Here is a 25,301-nt window from a genome sequence, read left to right on the forward strand (position 1 = left end):
CTCCAATACAAAGTGAAGGAATATAGGTTATACTTGCAGCTGAAGGCACAAAGCCCACATAACTATTTGTTTTCATATATGATAGACCTGTAATAAGTGCCGTTCTTGGGAGTTGCTATTCTCCGAGATTGGTATGTACGGAGAGTGGTCTTTCAATGCCATTGCTTATAGTTGACACATTGACTTCAAGTATTCAAAAGAGGACATCGCTAACTTTCTACAGCATCTGGGCTCTAAAATTAAATTAGTTATTTTATCAGCCAAATTCTGTTAATTCTTACAAGGCTACATAATACAGTAATGTCATTCAACCCACAGTACATTGTCAGAAGAATGAGTAAACCTTGTCCTATGAGGAGAGATAGAATAGACTACATTTATTTTTCCTAGAGTTAAGAAGAATGAGAGGTGATCTCATTGAAATATATAACATTTTTAAGGGGCTTGACAGCTAGATGTTGGGAGGATGGTTCCCCTGGGGAGTCTAGAACTAGGGGTAACAGTCTCAGAATAAGGGGTTGGCCATTAAGGACAGAGTTAAGGAGAAATTTCTTCACGCAAGTGGTTGTGAATCTTTGCAATTCTCTACCCTAGAGGGCTGTGGATGCTCAGTCGTTGATTATACTCAATACAGAGATTGATAGATTTTTGGATTCTAAGGGAATCAAGGATATGGGTATAGGGCGCAAAAGTGAAGTTGAGGCAACAGATCAGCTATGATCTTATTGAATGGTGGAGCAGGCTCGAAAGGTGGAATGGCCTACTCCTGCTCCTAATTCTAATGTTCTTATGTTATGCTCTCCTTCTCCCATGCCAAAATTTACAACGAAATAATGGCTCCACATTAAATGTTTTTTAAAATCTGGAACGTCAGGATGTTAAACAATTTTTATTCTATCATGATTACTGAAAACACGACAGTGTTAATTCTGCCACTACACAAGTGCACACACTGCCAAGACTATACGTCAATGTGTTACCTGTTCAAAGAGACTTCTCACGTTCTTTAGCGGGATAATGGTTTTGGATGGTGTAATGTAAGTACCAGTGAGTATGCTCACAGGTTTGTAGAGCTGTTGCATTGTGAGTGGCTTAGCCAGTCACGTGATGTTCACAAGACTCAATAAAACCTCAGTCAGTTAGGTCTAGGTCATCCACGATGAGGCATGCCGTTGTGAGCCTAGTGGGTGAACTGGTTGTTAAACCTTTGTTCTTAATAGCAATGTCTTGCTATGAATTATACAGCAAAGAACCATGAAGCGAATACATTACAGATGGTCCTGCTCATAGTTAGTTCACTTGTGAACACTTTGACATGGTTCCTAACATCGGGTTCACATCCAACAAGTGAGTAGATTTTCTTGATCGATTCCTGCAGTGGTATTTAATCAGAGATTTTTCTTCGGCTGTGTATTTTCAGCAGAGACAGAAAACTGCAGTGATATTATGGATGTCACATTTTTCTTCTGATCCAGGACTGCTCAGGATGCCCTCTACTCTGAGGCTAATTCATCATGCTCAGACAGGATCCCAAGAGACTAATTCCAAACTTCTTGCTACTGCGTTAGCAGTGACCCTGCGAAAAGACTTAGTACATTTTCAAACACTTTCATTTGCTACTTCCTGCAACCAAGACACTGTACTAGGATCTCCACAGTCAAATTCAATGTTAACTAAAACAGAATCTTCAGAATGCTCGCTGTAATGTTCTACTCGGGGACCAGATACATAGAATTACAAAGAATTAAAGCCCAAAAATAGGCCATTCGACCCAACTGGTCCATGCCGGTGTTTATGCTCCACACGAGCCTCTTCCCACTCTGCTTCATCTCACCCTGTCTGCATATCCTTCCATTCCTTTCTCCCTCATGTAATTATTGAGCTTCCCCGTAAAGGATTCTATGCTATTCGCCTCAACTAATCTATGTGGGAGCGAGTGCCACATTCTCAGCATTCTTTGGGTAAAGAAGATACTTTAGAACAGAGGAGGCTGGGGAAGACCTAATTGAGGTATATAAAATTGTATGGGGCATAGATAGAGTGGATAGGAAGGACCTATTTCCCTTCGCAGAGGGGTCAACAATCAGGGGGCATAAAGCTAAAGTAATTGGTAGGAGGATTTTGTTGGTCGGTGCAGACACGATGGGCAGAAATGGCCTCTTTCCGTGCTATATATTTCTGATTCTATGGGCTAGACTTTCCACTTCACATCGCCCATCTATGGCCCATATGTTGCCCAGGGAGATCAAGCACACCGCCTGCCCTTCTCCAGTAGGCGATTGCTCACCTCGCTGACCTGATCTCCGTGGGGTCGGCGTGTGCAATATGTCGCGCCTTGGCATCGCCAGCTGCACACCGCTTGGTCCCAGTGCCTCATCGCTCTCAATCGAGATGATCGCAGGTTCATTACCACCACCCCACATCAACAGCCTCCTCGTGCGGGAGCTCCACCTCCTCCTCATCCACCAGCTCTTGCTCCTCAAACTCCATTTGAGGAAATATATCTCCCTCCATCTCATCATCATGTTCCTCCCGCTCCACCGATTCGGACGGTGCTGGTGCCAACTGCACCTCTACCAGTGTATCAGGTTTCCCTTAAAAACACACATGATGACATTTTTACATAGCTCATTGGAACATAATGATGAACATTACCAAGAGACGTTACATATCAATACTTTTCACGACCCCAGAAAGCTGTAACTGCTGCAATCCCTGCTTCATGTGCATGCATGAACTGACATGACATCATTAGTACATCATAAAATTACAGGACATTAGATCAGTTACATACTTAAGTTTTTAATACTGTTTTTAATGTAGTGCGACAAATTACAAATTACTCACGAGACGCATGGCTGGGTTCAGCCAGACCACGGGTGGTGGCCGAACGGCTTTTACGGCCAACCAGAGCGGCCGCACCCTCCTCAATGTTGCTCAAGGGCTGCCGTTGAGCAATGCCGTCCGCCTTTGTTCCGCATTATTGATAGATATCTTCTTCTGCAAATAGAAAAAGTGCATAGCATGGCATGGCGTAAGCTAATGGACCAGGTAGAATCTTGATGTCGCAACAATTTAAGATGTTTAAAATGTCACATGCTGCTGGTTCACATAACACATTTAAGAATGACAAACATTTTCGGTCAAGGGTTGTTAGTTCATACAATAATGAATGTCCAGGTTGAATTAAATGCAGGACATTCATTACTCTATTAAAAATTTGCATGCAAAAGTAAAACATTACATATTTAATTTTTAAATTATTATTTGCAATTTACTGTTAACATGGTTTAACTAAAACATTCAAGATGTACATGCAATGCAGGAACTTCACTGCTCTATTAAAAATTTGCATGCATCAGTAAAATATAAAATATAAGCAGTAAATCACAAAATATAAAATGCAATTTACTCACTGCAGCCACCAAACTATTCCAGCGTTTTCTGCACTGGTCACAACCCCTCGCCTCATGGGATGCCGAGGACAACACCGCAGCGATCTCCCCCCATATTCTCCTATAAACACGGGGTGGGAGCTTGCCTTGTGAACCCCGAGTCAAATCGGCCCACAGGGAATGGACCACGTTCACCAGGGAATTGGCCTCATCACTGAAAGGCTGCGCCCTTTTCAACTCAGATTCATCAGACATTTTTAATATTATATTCGATAATATAAGATTTCAATTCAAATTTATATTCGCTAAATTATTTTACTGCTCTGCAAAAACACAAATCTCTTTCCCCTTTACTCACACTACAGTCTTCCTCCTCTCTCTCTCTTTCTGCCCCTCCCTCTGCCTTCTGAGCATGTGTGATGACCCCTGACCTCACGAAACGTGGTGAAACCAGTCGGCCAGGAAAAAAAATCTCACACATGCGCACAAGGCCGTTGCTAGGGAAGCTTTTTGACTTCCTCTTTCGGTGGGCGAACGCGACTTCGCCGAAAATGAGATTGCCCATTCAACATCGCCGGCCTAAGGCCGAGTGGAAAATCGCCCCAAAAAAATGGGCCATGTAAGGCTGAGATGTCCTACATCGCTGGAACAAGGCCCATTTTTGGGGGCGATGGCCCCCTAGTGGAAAGTCTAGTTCTTTGATTCTCCTGAATACTTTAATGGATTTATTAGTGACTATCTTATATTGATGGCCCCTAGTTTGGCACTCCCTCACAGTTTGGAAGATAGTCCCAAAGGATCTGAACTGTTATTACCCCCCAGAAAGTATATTGTGTCATGAAGATAACTTGAGTTTTTTTAAGATAAAGGAGGCTGATTGACAAGATTGATCAAGGCAAATTATTCCCCAAGTTGAAAGGTTCAAACATTAGAAGGCACGATTAAAAAATAAGGAACTTAGAAGTAAAGAGAGTGAAGCGGAAAACCTTACTCTCAATAAACTTGGGCTAAGTTAGCAGGGAAATCCACTGACGTTAGCAGCGTAGATAAGGCCAATATTTGATTCTCACAACTGTAAGAGTGAAGAAACGTTCATGTAATCAGCATGGGTTGGATGCAAACCGTGTGTGTAAATCATCTGTGTCACCCAGTCACCTTAAATCAACATCCACAGTTTAATTAACTTAAGGAACTGTAAGATTTATGCTCATTTCTTTAATTCAGCATTTCCAATTTTCAATTTAGAGCTGGCATTTCAAACAAAGCTTAAGCCCATCAAGAAAGTTATGATGAACCTGTATAAAACACTGGTCTAACCTCAATTGGAGTTGTGAAGGCCTTAGAGACGGTGCAGAAAAGAATGGTTCCAGAGATGAGGGAATTCAGTTATGTTGATAGATTGGAGAAGTTGGGGTTGTTCTCCTTGACACAGAGAAGGTTGAGAGAAGATTTGATAGAGGTGTTCAAAATCACGAGGGGTCTAGAGTAGATAGAGAGAAACTGTTCCCATTGGTGGAAGGACCGAGAACCAGAGGACACATATTTAAGGTGACTGGCAGAAAAACTAAAGGCGACATGAGGAAAACTTATTTTCGCAGCAAGTGGTTAGGATCTGCAATGCACTGCCTGAAAAGGACTACGGGGAAAACGTGGGGGAGTGGGACTAGCTGAATCTGCTTTGCTTCTTCTGGTTTTCTGTTGCTTCCTGAGACCAATGGGAAGTTGTGAGACAAGTTATAATATCTTCTAAATATCATGCCATGAGAGAAGGAGGATTAGAAGAAGCTTGTCGGCTGGGTCTCGAGCACCGAACGAGTGAGTGATTTTTGCTTTCAATATTCAACTGCTGGATAAATGGGACAGGTGCCAGTTGCAATTTACCCCTCTGCCCAACTCCCCCATCATTTTTTTTCTGGCCTATCCTTGCTGCAATTAGAATAGTATAGCCAAAAATGAGGGCCTTCATTCACATTTTCTTTTTGGAATGCAACCCGTTCTTTTCACTATATTTTCTGTTTATTTTTTTCCATACATAACTTCCAAGAACTAAAATGAGATTGCAAGACTTAGAGTCAAATGTAGCTTTAACATAAGAAATAAGAACATAAGAAATAGGAGCAGGAGTAGGCCATACGGCCCCTCGAGCCTGCTCTGCTATTTAATACGATCATGGCTGACCTGATCATGGACTCAGGTCCACTTCCCTGCCCACTCCCCATAACCCCTTATTCCATTTGAGGAGTGGTTATGTTTATAACAATGAATATTGACATCATTGTGTCAGCCAATCAGATGGGGCAGGACTTAAGGCAGGGCTCACAGCAAACAGAGTCTATTTTACAGAAGAGTCTATTTAAAAAGAGCCTGTACGAACTACAGCAAACAGACCTCATGACCGAAACTACAGCAAAGTCTACCGATAAAAGCAGGGCGGTTTTTCCAGCAAAATGCAGTGAGTGGAGGATGATACACAATACCAATTATGTGCATAAAATCAATCCCAGTCACTTATAGCAGTGCCATCACCAGTCGTGATTGACAGGGGAATTACCCAATCATCTCCATTCTGGCCAAGACTCGCATTGTCATTCTATACGGCTTTATTTTAAATGATTATGAACATAAGAATAAGTGAGGCCACACCTGGAAAACTGTGTGCAGTTTTGGGTTCCATATTTACGAAAGGATATACTTGCTTTGGAGGCAATTCAGAGAAGGTTCACAAGGTTGATTCCAGAAATGAGGGGGTTGAAATGAGGAAAGGTTGGGCCTCTAATCATTGGAATTCAGAAGAATGAGAGGTGATCGTATTGAAACGTATAAGATTATGAGGGAGCTTGACAGGTTGGATGCAAAGAAGATGTTTCCACTGATAGGGGAGACTAGAACTAGCGGGCATGATCTTAGAATAAGGGGCCGCCCATTTAAAACTGAGACGAGAAGAAATTTCTTCTCTCAGAAGGTTGTGGATCTGTGGAATTCGCTGCCTCAGAGAGCTGTGGAAGCTGGGATATTGAATAAATTTAAGGCAGGAATAGACAGTTTCTTAAACAATAAGGGAGTAAGGGGTTATGGAGAGCAGGCAGGGAAGTGGACCTGAGTCCATGATCGGATCAGCCATGATCGTATTAAATGGTGGAGCAGGCTCGAGGGGCCATTCAATAAGATCATGGCTGATCTTCTACCTCAACTCCACTTTCTCGCCCGATCTCCATATCCCTTGATTGCCCCTAGACTCCAAAAATCTATCTATCTCAGCCTTGAAGATATTCAGAGACTCAATATCCACTGCCCTCTGGGGCAGAGGCTTCCAAAGATTGACAACCCTCTGAGTGAAGAAATTCCTCCTCAACTCAGACTTAAATGGCCTACCCCATGTCCTGACACTGTGGCCCCTAGTTCTAGACACTCCAGCCAGGGGAAACAAACTCTCAGCATCTACCCTGTCAATTCTCCTGTATGTTTCAATGAGATCACCTCTCATTCTTCTAAACTCCAGAGAGTATAGGCCCATTCTGCACAATCTCTCATCATAAGACAGCCCTCTCATCCCAGGAATCAATCTAGTGAACATTCTTTGCACCGCATCCAAGGCAAGTATATCCTTCCTTAGATAAGGCCAAAACTGTGCACAGTAGTCCAGGTGTGTTCTTACCAAGGCCCTGTACAATTGTTGCAAGACTTCCTTACTCTATACTCCAACTTCCTTACGATAAACGACAACATGCCATTTGCCTTCCTTATTACTTGCTGTACCTGCATGCTAGCTTTCTGTGATCGGCCCTTTTGGCTAAGATCATGCGTAACTGACCTGACAGGGGAGTAACCACCATAACCCCAAGGTGGTTCTCCCTGGATCAGGAAGGTATATGCTTGCTTTTTTGGAAATAGGAGGTGGGTGGGGTGGCTTGACCCATCCACCTCCACGGAGGTGTGTGGGGGACCTGACCCATCCACCTCCATGGCACGAACCTGGTATTGCAGTACTTCCAGGAACGGTGCAGTGGCTCTAGGCCTTTTGGCTAAGAGCATTGGCGCAGAGTGATCCTTGAATGGGCCCAAGGTGACCTCTGGCGTTTGTGATTTGACAAAGAATTGGAACGATTGGCTACGAATTTCAAAAAAAAATGCTAGCTTTCTGTGTTTCTTGCACAAGGGCACCCAAATCTCTCTGAACACCAACATTTAAAAGTTTCTCACCATTTAAAAAACATTCTGTTTTTCTATTCTTCACATAACTTGTGATCTGTGCTCCAGTTGGAAAGGTGAGTGTTTAAACAAATTGCAAGGTACTTGATATCACCTTTCTCTTCCTGCTCCTGAGGCCCAGGTATTTGCTTCTAGCTCTACTTTTCCCTGAGGGGCAACAACTGCACAGTCTCCTCCTTCATGGAAGTGAGTCACTGGTGTTGGGACCCTAATGGGCTTTATTGTATTCAGACGCAAGTTAATTTGTTTTTAATCATTTCCAGTACCATCCTCATCACTGCTGATTGTTGAAATTGCATTATATTTGATTCAACCGTCTCAAAGGGTTTTGATCGAGTAAATAAGAAGAAACTGTTTCCACTGGCAGGAGAGTCGGTAATCAGAGGGCACAGATTTAAGATAATTGTCATAATAACCAGAGGGGAGATGAGGAGAATTTATTTTATGCAGGGAGTTCTTGCGATCTGGAATGCGCTGCCTGAAAGTGCGGTGGAAGCAGATTCAATAGTAATTTTCAAAAAGGAATGAGATAAATACTTGAAAAGAACACATTTGCAGGGCTATGTGGGACTAATTTTCAAGAGTCAGCACAGACATGACGGACTGGATGGCCTCCTAATGCACTGTATAATTCCATGATCTCCTTCCATCCTATTTACTCCCAAACTGTGGTTTATTTTTTTGCATAATATATTTCTTAAAAATCATTATTTCTAATCTTTGAGATGTTTCTTGCATTGTCTGCAAGCCTGGGGCAAGTCTTTTTAATGGAACTGCCTTTTGAAAATAGGCAGCATGGGTTTATTTTTCACAGCAGGAACGCCCCGAGCCTCTTATCTTTGCGGGACACTTAGTTGGATTCCATGGAACCTTGTGGGCCATCCACGTAATTTATTTCAATGTGCCCATTAATTTGCACATACTAATAGATTTTGTTGTTCTAATTTGGGATCCGTACACCAGCGAGCAACCAGCCCTATGCAAAATTCCAAGAAGCTTCCAAGAAGATAAACCAGAAAGTTAGAAATTTAAGAAAAGATTTGCATTTCTCTAGCGCTTTTCACGATCATTGGACGTCCCAAAGCACTTTACAGCCAATTAAGTACTTTTTTGACGTGTAGTCACTGTTGTAAGGTAGGAAACATAGCAGGCAATTTGTGTACAGTAATCTCCCACAAACAGCAATGTGATAAGGACCAGATAATCTGTTTTAGTGATGTTGATTGAGGGATGAGTATTGGCCAGGACTCCGGGGATAACTCCCCTGCTCTTCTTCGAAATAGTGCCATGGGATCTTTTATATCCACCTGAGAGGGCAGACGGGGCCTCGTTTTACCATCTCATTCAAAAGACAGTGCAGCGCTCCCTCAACACTGCACTGTGGTGTTAGCCTAGGTTTTTATGCTCAAGTCACAACACTCTGGGTGAAGAAAGTTTTCCTCATCTCAGTCTAAAAAAAGTCAACCCCTTATCCTGAGAATATAACCCCTAGTTCTAGATTCATCAGCCAGGGCAAACAATCTCTCAGCATCTAAAAGTAATGGTTCATTTAGATTAGAATGAATATGTGTGTGTGAATAAATTCACCTTGCAGTGTGGTATTGAGCCATAGAGACTGAGAAAGAGGTAGATTCAATCCGAATATTGGCCACAATTCAGTTGATCACCCCTGGGAAAGTGACGGGAAGAATCAGCCAGGGTTCTTAGAGCCAAGTGCTATCCAGTGATGTCTGTGAGATGAGCAGAAGATTTGCCTCGGCTGTGATGCCCTACCTAGTCAAGCAGCCTGCCTATACTCACATGTGAAGGCTGACTTGTGAGCAAGCAAATCCCAGCAGGGTGCAATCGACAAGATGTGTCCAGAATGCACTGGTTTTGCCGAGGTAAAGTAACACTCAAGTTTCTGCGCCTACTCATTTGCATAAGCCCGAACATATAATCTCCCTTGAATCAGCGCAATTGAGCGGCGTAATCGAATGGTGATTAATCGATTGTAATCGATTGGTGGCTATTCTGCAATCTTTTTCACTAAACAGCAGCAACAGGGGAGAACTGGGGCTTCAACTGACAGCTGGTCACTGCAGGTACAGATGATTATCACTGGATTCATGTGACCATGGGTGCCTGGGTGCCTGTGATTCTGGGCGCAGTTTGACGACCGCACCGCCCCGCCCCCAAACAAACGCAATCAGCGGATACTCACCATTCCGCCCTGCGGGGCCGTGGCCAGTAAGTGGGGGCGCACTGATTCGGGCAAAGGGTTCATCGAATGGAATTCGAAGGCCGCGGATACTTGGGTGTAACGCCGTTATGGGCGCAACTCACCTACGCTTAAAATATCGCCACCTTTTGCGCTATTTGATTTGATTGCACCTGGATGAAGCATTTATCACTGATGTGCCAGCTGTGGCTCAGTGGGTAGCACACTTGCCTCTGAGTCAGAAGGGTGTGGGTTCAAGTCCCACTTCAGGGACTTGAGCACATTAACCTAGGCTGACACTCCAGTGCAGTGCTGAAGGAGTGCTGCACTATCAGAGGTGGTGTCTTTTGGGTGAGACATTAAACCGAGGCCCTGTCTGCTCCCTCAGGTGGACCTAAAAGATCCCACGATACTATTTCAAGGAAGAGCAGGGGAGTTATCTCCGGTGTCCTGGCCAGTATTTATCCCTCAATCAACATAACAAAAACAGATTATCTGGTCATTATCACATTGCTGTTTGTGGGAGCTTGCTGTATGCAAATTGGCTGCAGTGTTTCCCACGTTACAAGTGTTACTACACTCCAAAAGTACTTCATTGGCTATAAAGTGTTTTGAGATGTCCGGTAGTCGTGAAAGGCGCTATATAAATGCAAGTCTTTCTATCTGGGTGGAAATCATGCGGAAACCCCTGGCTACAATATTTATCCTTTTGAAGGTATCAATAGGCTCAATATTTAAAGTGCAATGTCCGAAAAATGTTGAATAAAGTGTGGTGACCCTATTAAGACAAATATTTTCTCTTTTAAATTCCAGGCCGGTGCAATGCTTTAGAATTGATAAGTCCTTGATCTTCACACTGGCAAGCGGCAGGCCTGTTATATCCCCTCTGTGCCAGTTCCTTACAATGAGAGGAATTTAGGAAATGTTGTTGCTATTGGCTGCTTTCCAAGTCCTCCTCAGTCAATTTCTGGAATATAATCAGCTCTGAACGGCAACAGTTGAGCGACCGTGCGATTTATGCAATTGAAAGCGAAAATACCACAAAATTACCCCGCCGGAAATTTTATTTCTTGTTTGCAAAATGACGAATAAAAAATACAGGATGCTAAAGCAGTTCAACATGTGGCAAACTGTAAATATGTAATGCCAATAATGACAAGATTACCAAGTATATCAATCTTAGTTCTGCAGTGCTGTATATTTGCAGGATGCATAGGTGATGAACAAAATCATAGGCCAGGCTTTTAGCTGCAGACACATTGAACGTGGCCACAAGGGCTGATTCCATTCAGTCACATATTCCTGCTCAGACTCCATGATTACAAAATCATTGAATCAGATCATCGAATCATCGAGTCTTCCACATTTGAATGAGTGAGGACAAATATCGGGCCGGGTTTCTCGCTGATACACCCAGTGCAAGAAGTGAGGAGGCAGTCAACGGGTGAAACAGCTCAAAATATGTATATTTTTTGCCTCAAAGCCTTGCAAAGCACATAGTGATGTAAACTGAGTGTCCAATTTCATTCAACACTGCATTTAAAAAAATTAATTCATGGGATATGGTCACCCCTAATTTCGAGAAGGTGGAGGTAAGCCGCCGCCTTAAGTAAAATTGAGTGGTGTCTGGAGTCACATATAGGCTAGCCCAGGTAATGATGGCAGATTTCCTTCCCTAAAGCATATTTAGTGAACCTGATGTTTTTTTTTAATGGATAATCAAGGGGCTATTCTCACTAAAGAAGACTTGTGACGAAAGGTGGAGCAGGTTGGGCTGTAGTCGTTGGAGTTGAGAAGAATGAGAGGTTATCTTATTGAGACATATAAGATTTTGAGGGGGCTCAACAAGATGGATGCAGAGAGGATGTTTCCACTCGTGGGGGAATCTAGAACTAGGGGGCATAGTTTTAGAATAAGAGGTCACCCATTTAAAACTGAGACGAGGAGGAATTTCTTCCCCCAGGTTGCAAATCTGTGGAATTCTCTGCCCCAGAGATCTGTGAGTCATTGAATATATTTAAGGCGGAGATAGACAGATTTTTAAGGGAATAAAGGATAATGGGGAGCAGGCAGGGAAGTGGAGCTAAGTCCACGATCAGATCAGCCATGATCTTTATTGAAAGGCAGAGCAGGCTCAAGGGGCCAAATGGCCTACTCCTGCTCTTATTTCTTATGTTCTCCGACAGTGCATTGGAGTGTCAGTTTAGATTCTTGTGCTCAAGTTCCTGGAGTGGGACTTGAACCTACAGTCTTCTGATTTAATGGCATGAGTGCTACCCACTGAGCCACAGCTGACAAAGTTTTGCAAGTGTAAAACAGCACTCCCCTTTATAGAAACTTCACAATTTTTATTTGCCTTGAACTGTTGTGACTTGGAACTGAATGAGCAAATGCTTAGGTGTCCAATACAATTACCTCTCCACTTTGGTGCCTTCTATACATGAAACACTTTTATTTTGTATCTATAACCTGTCTGCAATACTTTTACATCACAATGAAAGGGTTATAAAGCGGCTAGAGGATTCTGGCCGACTGCCAGCCCCCTGTCATCAGTTGTAGTTGGTCCTAATGGACATTTTGTGGTCTCACTTTGTCAACACAAACAATCCTGCTGATGAATGACTCTGGGTGTAAGATTTATTAATGGCCTTAGGCCACTAGACCATTGGAAATCTGCTGGCATGGTAATCACTATGTAAATAAACAGTGGTCTTCTTTGGCTCCGTCCTACACTACATGATCAGGGCTGAGAGGTCAGTCCGTTAAGGACTGATTTGTTTTCAGATGCCGTGAAAATTCTTAAACAATGGATAGCTGCTTGAAGAGAAAAAGGAGAATCATTTGTCAGTTCCTGGCTTTTGTTTAGACAATTGTGACAGCTGGTACCTGCCACCGTAAGATGGACAATTCACCTTGTGCTTAAGCAGTTACCACTTGTTACCAGACGGCTTCATGAGAAATTTGATGTTAATTCAAAGGAAATAGATTTTACTTTCAGTTTATTAGGCCTTTTAACTCAAAAGAAAAATATTGGGCTAGAAATTCGGTAGGTTAGTGCCTCAAGTTAACACCTGGGTGAGGTGGGGGAGCGCTAACCGGGTGCTAAGGGGTTAGCGACTGGGCGTGGCAAATGCAGCGACATCTGCGAACTTTTTAGTGCCTGGGCCTCCAGCGCCTCGCAGATCATAACGTCATGAAGTATGCAGCACCCCTGTTATTGTCCCAGATCTAAAATTGCCTGCCAGTCCCTGCTGTATCGCCTCACACCAACAACGCCAGCAAGAGGAGGCATTGTGAACTCGGCCGGCCGCTTGGGGAGCGGTAATTAAAGGGAATGGTTTTCAGCTAGCGCAACCTTTATTATTTGCACCAGTTTGGTGCCTGTGCAAAGTTTTTCATGTTTCACTGGTGCAAGCCCTCCACTTTGTGAGAGTGTTTGGGACAGTAATGGCAGTTGCGTAGGTTGCCTTGCAAAACAGAACTACTGACAACTAGCTTATGCAGCATTATTGGCCCTTCATTTAAGCGAGGGAAGTAGCCTCTCATGCCGTTACCAATGTGCTCAAAATTGTTTTGCGCTCTTCTGCTACTGCCCCGCTCTCGGACTTTAGCGCCTTAAGAGAAATGGTTGGCGTATGATTTAGTGCTCCACTTCCCTCTTGCTCTGAAACTGAACATTGCTGGAGGAGAGAATGATTATTGCCTTGTGCTACTTTTTCCAACTTTTCAAAATTTGGGGCGCTACTGAATTTCTAGCCCAAATACTTGCATTTATATAGTGCCTTTCACGACCACCGGATGTCCCAAAGGGTTTACAGCCAATTAAGTACTTTTTGAAGTGTAGTCACTGTTGTAATGTAGGAAACACAGCAGCCAATTTGTGCACAGCAAGCTCCCACAAACAGCAATGTGATGATGACCAGATCATCTGTTGTAATGATGTTGACTGAAAGATAAATGTTGGCAGGACACCAGGGATAACTCCCCTGCAAGGACAGGAGGGTGTGAATAAGAGCGAGGCAGGCATCAGGACCCAGGATGTAGTGATGGAGGAGCTTCAGCCCTTGTTTTTGTCCAACTGGTATGATGTACTTGCAGCCTGTGTGGACGAGAGCAGAGACTGCAGGGAGGATGAGCAAACTGACCACAGCACCGTGATTCAGGGGGCCATCCATGTTGGGAGGAGCATGCAGAAACCAAACGCAGACAAGAGTGTGCGGAAAACCAGATTCCCCAACCGTCCTTTCCTTCAACCACTGTCTGTTCCACCTGTGACAGAGGCTGTAGTTCCTGTATAGTCACCTGAGAACTCACTTTTAGAGTGGAAGCAAGTCGATTTCGAGGGACTACCTATGATGATGATGATTATGATGATCATCATGTTGAGGGAGTAAAAAGGAATGTAGGGGACAGTATAGTTTGTGGGATAGATACTGTTCTCTGCAACCAAGAAGTATGAGTCCAGAAGGCTGAGTTGCCTGCCAGAGTCAAGGACATCTCTTCCAGGCTGGAGAGGAACTTGGAGTGGGAGGGGAAAGATCCAGTTGTTGTGGTTCACCTAGGTAGCAACGACATAGGTAGGACTAAGAAAAAGGTTCTGCTGAGGGAGTATGAGCAGCTAAGGGCTAAATTAATAAGCAGAACCACAAAGGTAATAATCTCTGGATCAGAGAGTTGAATGCGTGGCTCAGAGATTGGTGTGGGAGAAATGGATTTCGATTCATGGGACACTGGCACCAGTACAGTGGAAAGAGGGAGCTGTTCCGTTGGGATGGGCTTCACTTGAACCATGCTGGGACCTGTGTCCTGGTGAATCGAATAACGAGGGCTGTAGATAGTGCTTTAAACTAAATAGTGGGGGAGAGGGATCCGGTGAGGGGTAATTTAAAAATTCAAAGAGAAAGGAGAAGGCGATATGGCAGGGTAAAGATAGGGGTAATGATAACCAGAGTATGACAGGAAGGGACAGAGATTACAAACATAAGAGTGCACCAGCAATTTGAGTCAGAGTAGGGAAAAATGGTAAAAAGACAAAATTAAAGGCTCATTATCTAAATGCATGCAACATTCGTAACAAGATAGATGAGTTGACCGTATTAATCGATAAAAATGGGTAGGATCTGATAGCCATTACAGAGAGGTGGTTGCAAGGTGACCAAGGCTGGGAACTGATTATTCAGGGGTATTTGACAGTTCAGAAGGATAGGCAGAAAGGATAAGAAGGTGGGGTAGCTCAGTTAGTATAGGATGAGAACAGTACAGTCGTGAGAAATGATATTGGCTCAGAAAATCAAGATGTAGAATCAATTTGAGTGGAGATAAGAAAGTTAAGGGAAATAAGTCACTGGTGGTAGTAGTCTATAGGCCTGCTAACAGTAGCTACACTGTAGGACAGAGTAAAATCAATAAATAATGGGGGCTTGTAAGAAAGGTACTGGAATAATCATGGGCGATTTTAATCTTCATTATAGATTGGACAAATCAAATTGCCAAAGGTAGTTTTCATAGAGAGTATTCGGGATGGTTTCTTAGAACAGGGAGCAGGATATTTTAGATCTAGTAATGTATAATCAGATAAGATTAATTTATGATTTCATAGTAAAGGATCCTCTAGGGAAGAGTGATCATAGCATGTTAGAATTTCAAATTCAGTTTGAGGGTGAGAAACTTGTGTCTGAAACTAGTGTCCTAAATTTAAATAATGGCAATTACAAAGGTATGAAGACAGAGTTGGCTAAAGTGGACTAGAAAAATATACTAAAGAGTATGACAGTAGATAAGCAGTGGCAGACATTTAAGTAGATATTTCATAACTCTTAGCAAAGATATATTCCAGTGAGAAAAAAAGACTACGAGAAGGATAAACCATCCGTGGCTGACTAAGGAAGTTAAGGATGGTATCAAATTGAAAAAAAGGCGAAGATTAATGGTAGGCCAGAGAATTGGGAATTGTTTAGAAATCAGCAAAGGATGACTAAAAAAATAATAGAGGGACAAGATAACTTACGAGAGCAAATTAAGAGAAATATAAAAACAGACAGTAAGAGCTTCTACAAGTATATAAAAAGGAAGAGAGTAGCTAAAGTAAATGTTGGTTCCTTAGAGGATGAGACTGGGGAATTAATAATGGGAAACAGAGAAATGGCAGAGACTTTGATCAAATATTTCGTATCGGTCTTCACGGTAGAAGACACTAAAAGTATCCTTATAATAATAGATAATCAAGGGGCTCTAGGGAGGGAGGAACCTAAAACAATCACTATCACTAGAGAAAATGTACTAGTCAAATTAATGCAATTAAAGACGGACAAGTTCCCTGTATCTGATGGTCTGCCTCCTAGGGTCTTAAAAGAAGTGGTTGCAGAGATAGATGTAATCTATCAAAATTCCCTGGAATCTGGAGAGGTCCCAGTGGATTGGAAAACCACAAACAAAACGCCCCTATTCAAGAAAGAAGGGAGACGGAAAGCAGGATAGTAAAGCCTAACATCTGACATTGGGAAAATGCTGGAATCCATTATTAAGGAAGTAGTAGCAGGATATTTGGAAAAGCATGATTCAATCAAGCAGATTTAACATGGTTTTATGAAAGGGAAATTTGACCACTTTATTAGAGTTCTTTGAGGATGTAACGAGCAGGGTGGATAAAGGGAAACCAGTAGATGAAGTGTATTTTAATTTCCAGAAGGCATTCCATCAGGTGCTACATAAAGGTTACTGCACAAGATAAGAGCTCACGGGGTTGGGGGTAATATATTAGCATGGATAGAGGATTGGCTAACTAACAGAAAACAGAGAGTCGGGATAAATGGGTCATTTTCAGGTTGGTAAACTATAAATAATGTGGTGCCATAGGAATCTCTGTTGGGGCTTCAACTATTTACAATCTATATTAATGAATTGGATGAAGGGAGTGAGTGACCATAACGATGCGCCCATGGGGAGTGCGATTTTAAGCCCATAGGAATTTAAGTTCAGTACATAGCTGATTGACACAGGAGTTAAATCGACAAAAAAACTCACTCCTTATAGCTAGTGCCATACTATCATGACAAAATTCCATGAGACACAATTTTTGCATAGTCCTGCTGTAAATGATACAATTAAAGTTTCCTATATCATAGAAATTGTGACCATACGCAATTGAGAAGGCACTGTTCATGGTGCTTGTGGTAGAGTTTTAAATTCCCCTCCAGCACTATCAATTTTAGCATTGTACAGGGCTCTCCCTATATTGACCTTACAATGTACCTTAATCCAAATCTCAGAGCATTTCCTTTTCTACATAACACCAACATGGTATTTCTGCTCCTCGCTCTCTGTATCCCTCGGCTTCTCATTGTGTGTCCAATTAATCATGAATTCAGAGCAGTCTTGTGCTGTGCGGTCAGAGTGCTTGGGAACTTGCATTGAACATGTCGGTACTAATTTTACTTTTTAACAGCCAGCAGAGAGTAGAGATCATCCCTTCTGTCTGAGATGCATTCAAACCCAGAGGCGAAAGGACATTGCTTTAACCAACTGTACCACCCTATCCTTGAGCCTTCTGTTTAAGCTGTCTCTCTAATACTAACTTGTGCTCTCTAATATTAAAATATTCAGCCTATATAAAATCCACAGTCCTGGATAGTGTGGCGAGAGTTAAAGGTTGCCGAAGTTAGCTGAAGCTATAAAGCAAGATAATTTTACAAGCTAAGTGAGAGATTTATAAATTTCAACATAACCCCAAGCCTGAGTTTTAGCCTTAAAATCTCCACAGGATCTATTATTCCATTGCACATATCTAGCATGGCTAAGAATCATAGAAGTTAGACAAGATAACATAGTATACAAAGAGCAGAGAATACTGGGGTTTCTTTCTGATTTTTGTATTTCATCTGATAAAGTTTAGATGTTCATTAATGTCACAGGCACAGAACAGGTCATTATACATAATCACGCTCTCTGCAGAAGCCTCACACATTGGCAAATTGAGCGCACACTCCTCTTCATTTTAACCGGAAGGTAATTATGGGCAGCCTGTGCTCAATATGTGTTGCTGGTGTGTGAAGCTTCAAACTGAGGGTGAGATTTAACAAAATGATTGCTTTTCATACCACCATACTGTCTGACTTTACAATTCTCATCATTGTTTTCACATCCCTCCGTGGCCTTGTCGCCCCACCCCCCCCACCTCCATCTCTGTAACCTCCTCCAGCCAAGCAATCCTCCAAAATGTCAGTGCTTCTCCTATTCTGGCCTCTTGTGCATCCCCGATTCCTGTCACTGCACCATTGGTGGCCCTGCCTTCAGCTGCCTAGGTCCTAAGATCTAGAATTCCCTCCCTAAACCTCTCCGCCTCTCGACCTCTTTCTCCTCCTTTTAAGACGCTCTTTGACCAAGCTTTTGGTCACCTGTCCTAATGTCTCCTCCTGTGGATCGGTATCAAATTATGTTTGATAACCCAGCTGTGAAGCATCTTGAACTGTTTTAGTATCTTAAAGGTGCTATATAAAGGCAAGTTGTTGTTGTTGAGTCCAGCGGCAATTGGAATCCAGCAGCCTTCCATTACATTAACAGCCTTTGCCTAGATTACATAGAATGTACAGCACAGAAGCAGGCCATTCGGCCCAACTGGTCCACGCTGGTGTTTATGCTCCACATGAGCCTCCTCCCACCCCTCTTTAACAGAAGCTAAAATTTTACAAAGTACTTCATGGTTGTAGCCCCAGGTCGAGTTGGGACCAACTGCTATACGGGGCGTGGAAATTCGACCGCGCCCACGAAAGGGAGCACAGAGGGCGCACATCCGCCTGTTGCATGGACCATGTAAAATTGGTGGCCGCTCATCATAGTGACTTAGGTGTTCAACCAGCGCTACCTGCGCTCTTCATTGGCTTGACACTGTGTTTCAAGGGGTTGGGGGTCTCTGAAAATTGGTGTCTCTGATGCCATTTAAAGATAGCTATCAGGTATTAAAGGGGAGAGGTTGATCCCCTCATGGAGGAATCTAGAACGAAGGGGCATAGTTTCAGAATAAGGGGTCGCCCATTTAAGAGGACAAATTTCTTCTCTTTGGAATTCTCTATCCCAGACAGCTGTGGTGACTGGGTGATTGAATATACTCAAGGCTGAGATAGGCAGATTCTTTGAACTATAGGGGAGTCAAGGGTTATGGGGAAAAGGCAGGAAAGTGGAGTTGAGGCCAAGATCAGATCAGCCATGATCTTATTGAATGGTGGAGCAGGCGCAAGGGGCGTCTGGTCTACTCCTGCTCCTATTTCTTATGATCTTATGGGAGGTTGTTTTCTTCTTGCATCCATCAGGGAATGCTTTTGAAGGGACAGCTTTCTGCAAAAAGTCCAGGCAGTGTACCCAGGTTCTCTGATGCCACATTGGAGGCCCTGTCCAGGCAGCTCCTGTTTCCCCCCACCCCAGGGGTCAGAAAGCCACCCCCGGGCAACACCTACGGCCCCAGTGGGAAGAGATCAATACTAGGAACCTCTTATGGTTTGGCATAGGTGATGTGACGCACTGGACACCTCCTGATCAACGCTGGCCCCTAAAAGCCAAAATAGTTGCCATCTGAGCTTCCCTGGCTGAGGTTCAATCTCTGTCGTGTTCATGGAGTTGGCCTCTTGGTCCTTGTTGGATGGAACGGTTTCCGTGCTCTGCGCAAACCTCTGACACAAGTTGGAGCTGGATTCGTCCATGCTCTAAGCCATTGTGCACGTGCTCACTAGCAGGCTGCCCAGTGCACCTAGCATTTCCCGGTGTATGCCCATTAGCCTTCATCAGTAGCCCAAGGTGTGGGGGGAGTGAATGCTGCAATAGTGGTGAGTGTGTGAGTATGTGGAGAAGGAGGTGGAGTAAAGTGTGGTGCAGTGATTGTTGGAGAGTGAAGGGAAGCAGAAGAGGGCAGCATTGTGAGTAGTGAGTCTGGAGGGGGTGGAGATGTGTGCAGAGTAAGAGAGCACTATTCTGACCTTGGCAACTCTGTTGAGATCATTGGACTTTTTGCTTGTTCAAAGAATCTTCCTATCTCAGCCTTGAGTATATTCAATGACCCAGTCTCCACAGCTGTCTGGGATAAAGAATTCCAAAGAGAAGAAATTTCTCCTCTTAAATGGGCGACCCCTTATTCTGAAACTCTGCCCCTTCACGCAAAGCCACAGACACTGTCCCAGGAGAATGGACCTGGTTCCATGGGAGAGGCACCTTCTGTCCTCCCTCAGTACGACAGCATGCCTGCATCTCTGCCACCTGCTCAAAGATGTCGCTGTTCCTCCTGGTGTAGACAGCCTTGGTGGCCTCTCTGTTATAGCGGTGGACTGCAAACTATGAGATGCCTGGTGAGAGTCTGTAGAATATACGTTACGGGCCGTGGTGACCCTGACCAGCACAGGCAGTGCTGTCCATGGCCTGGTACAAGGCTCAAGTTGCAGCAGGTGACATAGCTCGGTGACAGCCTCCTTTGTGAAGTGAGGTTGAGGAGATCAATTGCGGTGAAGAGAATGTGAGCGGCAGTGTCTTCACAGCATTCACAGGTGCGCAATTACTGACAGCAGTGCCCACAAAGCAAATTATCGCAATCTGCTACTCAGGATGGTGTAAGTATGATAGTTTCTAACATGGATCGATGAAATTGAGTGCTTTCTTTAAGTACTGAAAATATACTGAAGTGAGAACGATAAGCAGATATGTTGAAAAATAATCTTTTGCCACACATTTTTGCACGAGTGCCAATTCAATTTTGTGCTGGTTGCTCTTAGCAACAGAGGCTGTATTTACTTTGTGGGAATTGTATAAAATGATGCCTGTGCTAAGGCAGAATTTTGGGGACCAGAACAAGCACTAAACAGACAAAGCAAAATTGAAATTTAGTGATTTGCCAAAAACGTTTTACTGCTCTAGCATTTTTATAATCATTGCGGTTGATTTTAACTTGCGGGGGTGCGGAGGCGGGGGGGCGGAGGGGAGAGAATTTGGGGGGTGCGAAAGTTCGAAGTGCGTGATCATGTGACTGGTTGCCTGGAGAGTGAGGCCTGGGAATGACGTCAATGCTGAGGGATAGGGGTGAAAAGTCACGAGAGGAACAGGTCGGCATTAGGGACTAACTATGGCTCAGTGGGTAGTACACTCGCCTCTGAGTCAGAAGGTTGTGGGTTCATGTCCAACTCCAGGGACTTGAGCACATAAATCCAGGCTGACACTTCAATGCAGTGCTGAGGGAGTGCTGCACTGTCAGAGGTGCCATCTTTCGGATGAGATGTTAAACCGAGGTCTCGTCTGCTCTCTCAAGTGGATGTAAATGATCCCATGGCACTATTTCGGAGAAGAGCAGGGGAGATACCCTCGGTGTCCTGGCCGATGTTTATCCCTCAATCAACATAACAAAAACGCAGTTTATCTGGTCATTATCGCATTGCCGTTTTGTGGGAGCTTGCTGCGTGCAAAATTAGCTGCCGTGTTTCCCAGATTACAACAATGACTACACTCCCAAAGTACTTCATTGTCTGTAAAGCACTTTGAGACATCTGGTGGTCATGAAAGGTGCTGTATAAATGTAAGTCTTTCTTTTTTACTGATGCAGTCCCCAGCCAGATAAGTAAGGAAGGGGTTGGAGGGGAAGAGAGAGCAGCGATGATCGAGGGTGGGGGGAGGGTAAACCCAGGGACAGGGCGGGTGAGCAGGGGGTTATTTCCAAGGAGAATCCTAGTGCTCTTCCTGGCTCACAAGAATTCCACAAAGAGTCATTCCTTTAAGGTGCCTTGGCCTCTTCTCCCCACTCCCCTACTGGGGGAGTGCTGCACTGTCGGAGGTGCCGCTTTTCAATTGAGACATTAAACTAAGGCCCCATCTGCTCTTCCGGGTGAATATAAAAGATCCTATAGCAATATTTGGAAAAGGGCAGGGTCCTGACCAATATTTGTCCCTCAATCAACATCACTAAAAATATATTATCTGATTTTGTTGTTTGCTGTTTGTGCAAATTGGCTGCCAATTTTCCCGACATTGACTGTACTTCAAAAGTATTTCATTGGCAGTAAAATGCTTTGTGATGTCCTGAGGTTGTGATTGGCACTGTAGAAAGCACTGCCTTTACCTTTTTAATAAATCAAGATTCCTCAGCTTATCACGCTTTTTTCCAGACCGAAACACAGTCTCCAATTTAAATTTTTACATGCTAATTGCGAGATTGATGTTTAGCGTAATTATAGATTTAAAATTCATTTTAAGTTATTTAAAATCAGGCGACTCGCATGTGGTGGATGAGTCACTGGGGAAGGTAATTGCCCTGCGCCCTGATTGGGTGCAGTAACCTTCTGGGGCCGGGACTTTTAGCGCCCAGTGTGGAAGTCCCACCCCTTCCGTGTAATTGCCGTTACCGTCCCTGAAAGGAAGCGGAGCGCAATCTTTCACGCTTCATTTCCTTTGGGGGCTGTACCTGGGGCACTGATGGGAGCATTACATGGTTGCTTCACATAGCACTTGCATGCTTCAATGCCCCTCCCCTTCGCACCAAGGGGAGGGGCGCTGCACACTCTGCACAGCCTCTGAAGGTCTCCACTGGGCCACCAGGGCAGCGTGCGACTAGGCAGCAGCCAGCACCCAAGACGGAGGAGCGGGCTGCACGATGCTGGCCCGGACCATGCTACGGCCGCCATCGTCGAGCTGACCCACGAGTCAGTCAACAAAAAAAGATGGCGGCCTGTGGCACTCGTGCCCTCCCCTTGAAGCACCACCCTGAGAGCGGACGTTGGCCAGTTTCACGATCTGCAAAGCTGGGGTTGACGTCCGTTCGCTCCAGCCTCACGGCCCATGGTGCAATTCCCCCGTGGAGCATTAAAGGCTCTGAGCAGGGTGGTGAGGGGTGGCCGCACACGGCGATGGTGTCAACGCTGGCTGCGCGGCACTTCAGTGGCAGCGCCACCCAAGCAACTTCCCCAGAGGCGGTAGCGCCCTCCTCCCCTGGGTGAAAATGCTAACGGGGCTGTAAAAAGATCAATTTCGCCCCCTCTGATTAAAAATGCCTATGTTTTGATGATAAACTAATTTCCAGCTCTATTAAGCAAACTGCTCCAAGTTCCCACTCTTAAATACACCCAGGAATATTTTTCAATGCCAAAAAAAAATTACATTCTAAAATGCTGGCTAATTGCCCTGGTTCATGAACGAATTTACGGTTTGTGATTATGCAAATGAGTTTGAGCAGAAACTTGAACCATAAAATAAATTTGGAAAGCTTGCGCAATTTTGAGCACAATTTGAGACCGGATTGCTGATTGTGCTCGAAGCAGAATCTTTACGCCAGAATACCTAATGGGGATTAGTCGCTTGCAAGAGAACTAAGTGATTGGTTCCTAAATTAGTAGCCAACAGGGCCCACCTGACCCACTATTATTTTTCAGTAACCATCAAACCCTTGAAAATATTTTCTTTATATCATATGTTAAGTTATAACTTTACGCAGGTATTTTACAACAACGTACATTCTTTAAGGAGGAATTATTATTATCCAAGACCGGTAGCACTGCTTTCTCATATTCTGCAGATAGTGGGGAAGATTTCTTCTGTGCACTTGGTGTAGCAAAATTGTAAAGAATGGTTTAGGGATTTACTCCGCTGTTCTCCAGTGACCCCCAAAACCGCTGTGGACTAGGCATGAAATGGCATTAGAAAACACCTAGGAGTTGACTTTAAATTCCCTTCCTTTCTTAAAGGAAGGCAACCAGTAAGGAGTGTGCATTTCCCAGAGCAACACGGCTGAGATTAGGAAGGTAACAGGGTGAGGGATCAAACTTGTGTCCAACTATTCCAACAATGTGCCCAGCAGTTCTTATTTAAAATTTAGACAAATAAAATTTTCAGCGACTGCATTTTACAGTGACTATGTTGTTGATTGCTTACAGTGGGTGTAAAGAGGAGGTGATATTTGAAAGGTTACTATTACTGTTTGGGCTGGTATCTTATTCCATACGCAAGATCAACAAATTTGCCACTGCATAAATGGAGGTTGAACAGTTTTATGGCTTTTTTTTCATTATTTTCTTTAGTTTGTCCTTTGTTGAACCTTCTCTCCCAGACAGTGCTTCTTTCTAGACAAAAGATTACATGGCCAGCCTTTTCAAATGCTTCTGACAATAGCACTGTAATTATGATTTGAAGGCGGATGAGATTGATTTTGATTTCAGAGACGGCTCCAGCCACTTTCTGTCCTTCCCTCTTGGGAAGTGCTCTCGATTTCACCACCCTACCCCGATGGCATACTTGCATTTAATACGCTATGGCCAAGAGAATGAATGCGTTAGCACCATTAGGACAGAGTCTGGGGGATTTACAGACAAACACTCACACGCACATGCAACGTACACAGCAACAACAACTTGTACTTATATAGCACCTTTAATGTAGCAAAACAGCCCAAGGCGCTGAACAAGAGCAATATCAATAAAAACATTTTTGACACTGAGCCAAAGAAGGAGATATCAGGACAGGTGACAATAGCTTGGTCAAAGAGGTAGGTTTTAAGGAGCATCTTAAAGGAAGAGAGAGAGGTGGAGAGGTGGAGAGGCGGAGAGGTTTAGGGAGGGAATAACAGAGCTTAGGGCCTAGACAGCTGAAGGCACGGCCACCGATGGTGGAGCGAATAAAATCGGGGATGCGCAAGAGGCCAGAATTGGAGGAGGACAGAGATCTCGAAGGCTTGTAGGATTGGAGGAGGTTACACAGATGGATACATGCACGCACACCCGCACCAACATGTGCACTTCTCTCACACATTCACGCGCGCACACACACACACACACGTACACATTGCTAATATCAATTAGTGTGGAAACATGCAGGGGGGAAAGCCCTACAACTAGACCCAGCTCGTGGGAGAGTCAATCATCGCAAGGTGGATTCAGTTCGGGAAACTTTTTACCTGTCATTGAAAAGTTAAACACATCAATGATTGTTATGTTTTTCCCTCCTTAAAGTAAAAGGCATCGAGTCATGCACATAAGAAGCACGATAAATATAAAAACTGTTATAGTCTTGTCAATGCTATTTGCATCAAAAATGTTATTTACCTATCAATTTTAGTAATTTAGTGATGTTATAAACAAGCCACCTGTAACTTCCTAATATTTAATTGCTTGCATTATTATAACAGTACCATATTGGGTGCATGCACACATGCAGGCTTGTTTTCACTATGCATTACCTGTAATCGTACAAGTTAATTGTAACTTGTTAACACTGCTTTAAAAAAAATATTTGTCCAGGCATGATTGACGGGGGAATTGTCTAATCATCTCCATTCTGGCTGGGAATAGCGGTGTCAATGGGTTCAATTTTGGCCGAGCCCGTTTTTTGGCGTACTTACTGGAGTTGCACAGCTTATTTACGTTCCCAGATACGCCAGAAAAAAATGTTGTAACTTTGGCCGCTGTCTAGCCTTTTCACTGCAGGCGCACAGCGTGGCCAGTCATTCTGCGCTGGAAAATGTGCCGGGACGTCTGCACATGCGC

General features: G+C 43.9%; 1 long non-coding RNA gene across 1 annotated transcript; it reads right to left on the reverse strand.

The window, feature by feature from the left end:
* Window positions 1-382: 382 nt before the first annotated feature.
* LOC139274709 (uncharacterized) lies at window positions 383-25,282 on the reverse strand. The gene is made up of 3 exons (XR_011595574.1): window positions 24,995-25,282; window positions 2,848-3,000; window positions 383-2,594 (listed from the first exon to the last, which is right to left on the reverse strand). It is a non-coding gene; the product is annotated as an uncharacterized lncRNA (long non-coding RNA).
* Window positions 25,283-25,301: the final 19 nt, after the last annotated feature.

Source organism: Pristiophorus japonicus, chromosome 10, assembly GCF_044704955.1.
Source record: "Pristiophorus japonicus isolate sPriJap1 chromosome 10, sPriJap1.hap1, whole genome shotgun sequence".
NCBI classification, from domain to species: Eukaryota; Metazoa; Chordata; class Chondrichthyes; family Pristiophoridae; genus Pristiophorus; species Pristiophorus japonicus.